The sequence below is a fragment of the Triticum dicoccoides genome, chromosome 6B (genome assembly GCF_002162155.2).
Source record: "Triticum dicoccoides isolate Atlit2015 ecotype Zavitan chromosome 6B, WEW_v2.0, whole genome shotgun sequence".
NCBI classification, from domain to species: Eukaryota; Viridiplantae; Streptophyta; class Magnoliopsida; order Poales; family Poaceae; genus Triticum; species Triticum dicoccoides.
The window spans coordinates 569,332,887-569,340,477 of record NC_041391.1 but is presented as its reverse complement, the minus strand read 5'-3'; positions in this window follow the sequence as shown (position 1 = coordinate 569,340,477).

Genomic DNA, 7,591 nt, shown 5'->3' with positions numbered 1-7,591 from the left:
CACATAAAGGGCTTTAAAAGAAATGCCACAGTCGGGCATCTGAGCGACACCACAAAAAGGGCTTTAAAAGAAATGCCACAGTCGGGCGTCTGAGCGACACCACAAAAAGGGCATTAAAAGAAATGCCACAGTCGGGTGTCTAAGCGACACCACATAAAGGGTTTTAAAAGAAATGCCACAGTCGGGCGTCTGAGCGACACCACATAACGGACTTTAAAAGAAATGCCACAGTCGGGCGTCTTAGCGACACCACATAAAGGGTTTTAAAAGAAAACATAGTGAATATCCAGGAGGTAGAACCATCCCAGGGATATTCGATAAAACCAATAATATCACGGGTTAGCCAACAATAATAATAATCATAAATTATCACAAGTCACAAGTTGTGTTTCCAGTTCTGGTTTAACAGTTTCACCTCCGAAGACCGACACTAAGACCGACACTTGACCCATCGCAGACTGTAGTCCTTAACCATGGACACGGCTATTCGAATAGGTTTAATCTCAGCAGGGGGTGTACTCTTTACCCACGAGTAACGGATTACTTTAGTCCATCGGGACTAATTCCGTCTATGGCCTTTTAGTTGAAAACACACCTAACTTGCACACACCAGCTTAACTCACATGTGTCTGGAATCACCCACGACACCTGTCAAGCAAAACTCTAAGTGGGGAGGCTACAACCTCGACGTAACATGGGATCACAAAATTTATACCGCGCGCAAACTGGGGAGCTACCCCCTTCGGCTACAACCGAAACACCCATGCTCCCGGACCCGGTGGCATGACTACCGGATGCCTCCAGTATCTTCCACCATGGCCTCTCTGTACGGTGTGTGCTAGGAAAGGGGTTGACAACTTACTGAACCGTACCCTACTTGTTGTAGAGACGAGTGGTAGTACGAAGCAAGTATGGGGGTTACTGGCACAAAACTCGATCTACGGTCGACTCAGGAGGTTCAAACGTTTCCTGCAAGATTAGCATAACAATACATATACTTCAACCAACAGATAGAAACATCACGCGACATACCCTCATGCCATACCAGACACGACCATCTCGACGGAGGACTAGGGACAAGAGCGTGTCTACCCAAGACAGTGGCCTTCCCGGCTTCCCTTCCGGTATGCATGAAAGGCATATGACGGTGATTTCCATCATAACCATATCAACTCCATTTGCATGAAATTCATTAACATGCACTGATGAGTAGGAACACATCCTTACATAAAATGACGTATGCTTGAGTCGAGGTGGTGTTGTCACCGAGTCAAACAACACATACAAAAATTACACCAGGGTTCAGAATGCTTGCGTTCAGGTCATGGGAAAGTAGGGTGCATTCCAAAACATCTTGAAATCTTCAAAAATCCTATTTAAAAGAATATATATGAATTAACACACAAAATCAAAACAACACAAAAAGTTGTTTTGAATTTTTTTTCAAATAAATCTTAAACTAAACTAGACAATATTTGCGAGAGGTAGGAAAAAGAATTAATTTATTTGGAGTTGTATTTAATAAGATACAGCTGGTCAAAGTTTGGTCAAAAATCTGTAATTTAAATAAAAACAGAAAAGAAAACGTTTCGAATAAGCACGTACACGTCGAAGGCGTAATCTAGAAATGCGCTTCCACTTAACCCACGTGGACTGGGGCAGGGTCACTGACAGTGGGTCCAGGGGGCCCACTGGTCAGGTTTGACCAGTCCAACTCTCCCTCCTCTCTCTCTGCCCGAACGGCGGCGAGGCAACGACGATCAACACCGGCGAACGGCGGCTCCTCGCGGGCTCCAGATGGTCGGGATGGATCTGTAAGACCTGGCGGTCCTTCCGGTGGTCGCTGGGTCGGCGGGGACGGAGTGAGCTGCCGGCGGCGAGCTTCGCGGCGGAGGAGGCATTCGGGAGCAAAGTGGGTTTGGGGCTGCGGTGGCTCCCGATAAAAATCGAGCACGGGGACGGGCTCACAGGAGGAAGGGAAGGCTCCTGGTGGAGAGAGTGGAGAGGGGGAGGCCCTGGTGGCGCTGGAATGGACGGGGCCGTGGCGGCGGCTGTGGTTGCTGGAGATGGGGAAGGAGACCTCCTCGAGTTGATTTGCTGCCAATGGGGGTCCTAGGGAGATGGTTTGGGACTGCCTGCGTGTGGGGATGAGCTCGGGGCTCCTTATATAGGCGATGGAGGTCGGTTCCGAGGCGGCCGGTGATAAGGACGATGGCGAACCGCCATGCTGTAGCTTGGGCGACGTGGCGGCGACGAGCGCTAGGGGACACGCTTGCGGATGAGCACGCACTGCTCCAAGAGGCAGGTGGCAAGCGCTGGCGGCTTTGGCGGCGCCGACACGGCCGGGGCCTGCATGCAGCCGTCAGCTAGCCGCCACTTCCGTCCTAACGGTGGCGCTGTGGGGTGCCAGGGTGGTCGGGGTGGCATGGCGGTGCAAGGGGACACGGTGTGCTGGTTGTGGTCGATCACGGGCCGGAGTGAGTGCGGGACGTGACGCGGAGGCTCGGGCGCACGTGCGTGCCAAACGCATGCTCTGGGCGCGCCCAGAGCACGCATGGGACGTGCTCGACGAAATGCCATGGCATGCTGGGGGGTTCCAAACCAGAAGAGAGTTAGCAGAATGGGGTTATAGGCTAGGGCAAATCCATGAGACATGCTGGATAGGTCAGGGGCTCCAGTTCACAATGTAAACATGAAATCATGCCAAATCTGGCTATGCACCCAGGGTGTTTGACAAAATGCCAAAGGCACCTAGGCAGTTCTTGCGGTGGCCAAATCTCCCAGAGTGGGGTCTCTTTAGAAGAAAGAGGGGGTGGTGAAGTTAGTTTGCCAAAAGGAGAATCTTGCTAGTGCAAGTTTTGCAAAACTACAATTCTGGACAGGGAGTAAATGGCATCATTACATGGACCAAAAGTGTTCCAAAGAGTGCATGCTCCTGGACTTAGGGGTTTTGCAGGGTTGACTACAAGCATGAGAAAGCACGAGGTCACTTGAGCAACAAAGGATGGGGTTGCAGTAGAAAACACAAGTCTGGTCCCGAATGAAAAAGAGGTTGATTCACTCAAATTTTCCAAAGAACAAAACTATGTTTTTGCATAAAGTTGGATGGCATGCTACTACTGACATCCCATAATTTTGGTGGAGGCTCTAGGGAAATATTTAAATAGGCTATAGTGCAAAAATGTCCACTGGACCAGATTTGAAAAACAGGTGCAAAACTCATAATATGCAATGAAATAATTATATTATTGCACAAAAGTGATTTAGAGGCATCACATGACATCTCCAAATTCTGGTTGGATTTTTAGCTAAATTTAACAACTGGTTGTAGTTCAAAAAGAGCTCCAAACTTAAAGAAATTCATTTTAATGAATAAAGCTCAGGGTGAAATAAATAAATAAATCCATTGATTAAGAAAAAAGAGAGAGCATAGAAATCCAATATATTTTTGGAAAGCTCCACTTTGGAAAAATAAAACTCCTTAATATCAAAGGAAAGTTCTGAAATCAACAGGAATATACTTGCAGGCAAAAATTTTAAACTTTTGGCAAAATTTTAATTATCAAAAATTTGGTTAAATTTTTGGGGTGTTACAATTACTACCCCCCTTAATAAAAATCTCGTCCTCGAGATTTGCTGAGGGTTGTTAAAACAAAAATACTTTTACCTGGTCAAAAGATCATTTTACTAAAGCGGTAAAAAGGTGGCTACCGTGAGAGGGCAATAAGTGGTGAGTAACTACAGTGTGGAATACTGGCGTTGTTTGGAGAAGTTTCATGCTTAGGAAAACAAGCGATTTCTATGCTGGACGCAATGAATTTAGAATAAATTCTAAATTCTAAAATACGCTGGTCGTACCCGAGAGCACAGTGCTCCCTTTGGCTGACAGGTGGGACCAGGGCCCACTGTCAGTCTCTCCTTCTTCCTCTGGCTCTCTTCTTCCCTCTCCCACGCGCTTTACCGGCTTTCTCCACCGGCGACGTTTAGCGCGTAGGGCTTCTAGGCTATACTGCGGTAGTGCGCAGCGTGCTTGCTGCCAGTGCAGTGTGCACTCACCTCGCGGGCCAGTGCACTGTCGGTACTGCTCGCGGATTCGCCTCCGAACACCGGCGATCGGGCAACGAGCGGCGCTGGTGGACTTCGCCCACCGTACACCGATCTCGAGCTATAAAACGACCGTGGTGCTCCTCCCTCATCTTCGCACTTGGCCTCGTTACTCCTCCTCCTTCTCCTCCATTACTGCTTATCGGAGCTCGAGACGAGGCTCCAATGGCGGAGACGGTGCCGGACTGGTACGTGATCCTGGTGTGTGGAGGGCTGGCGGCAGTGCTGGGGCTCTCTATGCTCCTGTGCGCGATGATCTATGATGATTGTCGTGATGCTGTTGCTCGGGTGCTGGCTCTCCGCGGTGGTGGTGATCACGGGGATTAGGCGTAATCCTGGTTATTCATCGTTATCGGTGTGCTAGAGGTGATTAGTATCCGGATGATTATCCGCTAATCTCTCCCTTGGAGGCATGTGGAGTGCTTAGAGGGGTGGTTGGTGAGATGCAACATGATTGCGTGTATTTGCAAGACAGTGTAAGAGTCCGAGTGGTTGTGGGTCTGCTGCCGTGGTGCTGCGTGAATAAAAATAATCCATGAAGTGAGAGGATAAATGATGCAGCAACTCAGGGAAAAGAAATCTCATTCCAGGATTTTCGCGGTTACACAGGTTAATCACGAAGAAAAACTACTCATACTAGTAGAAACTACATACTCGACCCGTTGTACAAATTTGAGGTACCATGCATAATTTACGACGTAATAATAAATGCTAAAATAACAAACACAGCAGTGGCATCTAAAATGAGAATGGTAACTGGACAGGGTCTCGAGAAAAAGTCTCTGGCAACGGAATACACTCCTCTTCTATCGGAGGAAGTGGATGGATCAGTCGATGTATGAGTCTCTCCGGATCGGGCCTCAGTGGTCTGCCGATGGCAATCTAAGGATTCAGATCAGTAAGATTCTGGAGATAATCCATCACTCGCTGGTTTAGATGCTCTTGAGCGATGATGTATTGGATAAGGTTGGCTAGCACTGGGTCTCTCTCAATCCGCCCACCGGGAAAAGATGTTACTCCTCCGGGCGTTGCATGGCTCGGAAAGTAATAATATCCTCGTTCGCGGGCATAGGGTACTGCGGATCGAAGACGAGCAATCACTTCATTCGCAGCAGCTTTTATGGCCAGGCGTGGGGTCGGCATAGATTTCCCCATGAAGGAAACCTCCGTTGGATCTTGGTTGGGGTCTACAGGAGGGATGTGTACTGCTGCCCAATATTCCGAGGTGGAAGGGGTGATTCTCGATTTGAACAGCTCGTACTGGGGTGGCTGGGTAGAACCCATGGTACTGCAGGTAAAGTCCCACAATATTTTGACAAAGCTACCTGGGGTTGCATATGGGGTTCTCCGATAAATACTAGGGCTCGGCATGGCAAGAAATGGTTGTGAGAGTGGTGCACGAGGTGAGGGTTGCTGGGTAAGGTCACAAGGTGGCCTTCTTATATAGCATTTGGGTTGGTTTATTTACCGTGGTGAAAGGTAATAAATATGCCAGATCATCTCCAAAGGTCGGGGTCAGTGTCAGAGATACACATATCTCATAGAGAGACGTGTTACTGTGGGTGTCGTCGGGGTTGGTTTTGGTAGCTGTGCCCGGAAAATGTGCAACTATGCACTGATAAAATACGCAAGGCTACTATTAAACAGAGGCACAACGACAGGCTGCGTTAATAGACAAGGTTACACGATTACAAAAGCGAGGATACACTGAGACTCGGTACTACTAGTACGGCTTAGTCTACCTTGTTTACGTCTAAACGGGCATGCCTGGTGGATGTCGAGGCTTCTCCACGTGTCTCACTGTCGAGATTAGTCGGAGATGGTGGAGGAACTGCAGGGTCGGGGTAGCGATGATAACCATCGCGGGGATTGTTGGCCACAATCCCGTTGGAGTGTGCTCCCAAAAGGTGACGAAGCACTTCTGGGGTCATCAAGACACCTTGGCCGCTGGCTGGAGCTGACCTCAGGGTCTCGATCGGGTGTCCGAATAGCACGACTGGGTTGTCGGCGTCGGGCTCGGCTTCCCTGCTTGCCGGGGCTCTGCGAAGCAGCTCTCCTCGAGCTGCGATCAGATCAATAGTGATTTGATCGAACAATGCCTCTAGTGCACTTACATAGCGCACTAGGTGCAACAATGCGGGATCCGTCTCGTGATCTCCGTTGGCAACTTGGGGTGGTCTACCATACCCTTCACGCCTGGGGTAGTAGTAGAACGAGCGACAGTTAACTCTGGGCGACAACTGTCGGAGTTGAACTATAGCCTCTCAAGCAGCTAGCTGGATGGCTTGTGGCTCGAAGGAAGTTGTTCTTCCAGTGAACCTGTAGGGGTGTTCTGGCGACAGACCCCTACCATAGATGTGCACAATGGCCCAGAATTGGCGATCCTCACCGCTGATGGGTCCTTGGTACACAACATATTCTGGGGGCTCTTCTAACGCATAGGCACGACGGGTGAGGTTTGCGAGTATGGTCATGAAACCTCCAAGGTTGGTTGTTGTGCTGGTTGAGGCTAGCGTGCCCTTTTTATAGAAAAGGGAGCGGAGTCTTCCTTCGCACACTTGCGAATGAGACATCTTTGCCATCGGTCACTGGTGTGCGATCGACAGGCTATGCTGATAGGTTGGGCACCGACTGCCAAAAGTGTCGGGATCACTGTGTGGCTATCTTGCACGGGAAGCTTGGCTGGGGCTTTAGTTAGGGTCTGGTGGGTTGGTCTGGCTAAGATTTTTGACCTGGCTAAGATAGGATTAGCCAATGGTCAGCCTGGCTCTGGTACCAAGTTTGTGGGGACCAATTCTCCGGGTATAAATTTCCCGAAAATGGCCCTTGTGCTCACCAGCCCCAGGATAACTGTTAGCTGATGAGGCACCAACTTGTTACAGAAATTCCAAGCAAAATACAAAATATGTAGTACAAGACCATTCTGGCCTGTGAGTACAACAAATGGTTTCTAATGGTTGATGGCGGAAGCGGTTTGTGGATCATCAGTGTCTATGGGACTCCATTTCCCACAGGAACAGCTGGCCCGGTTAACTCCTATCTTCGCGAGGCTGCTATCACCGTTGCTTAGGTTCCAGGACTGTCGGCACGGTCGCTCCTCTCCGTGCAAGAAAATCTGGCCAAGACAATAGCCAGGGACAAGCCAGTGAGTACTTTGAATGTACTCGCAAACATTATGAACACAGGTATAATATGACAATGATGTGCTGAAAATATTTTATACTCATGACGTCAGTCACAAAAGATAAATAAAACTCTGATGCGTACAAGTATGTTAACTATGAATATGCAATAACATAGCAATATTAAAATTATGAAATAAATAACAAACATGCCACTGTCGGGCGTCTTAGCGACACCACATAAAGGGCTTTTAAAAGAAATGCCACAGTCGGGCTTCTGAGCGACACCACATAAAGGGCTTTAAAAGAAATGCAACGGTCGGGCGTCTGAGCGACACCACATAAAGGGCTTTAAAAGAAATGCC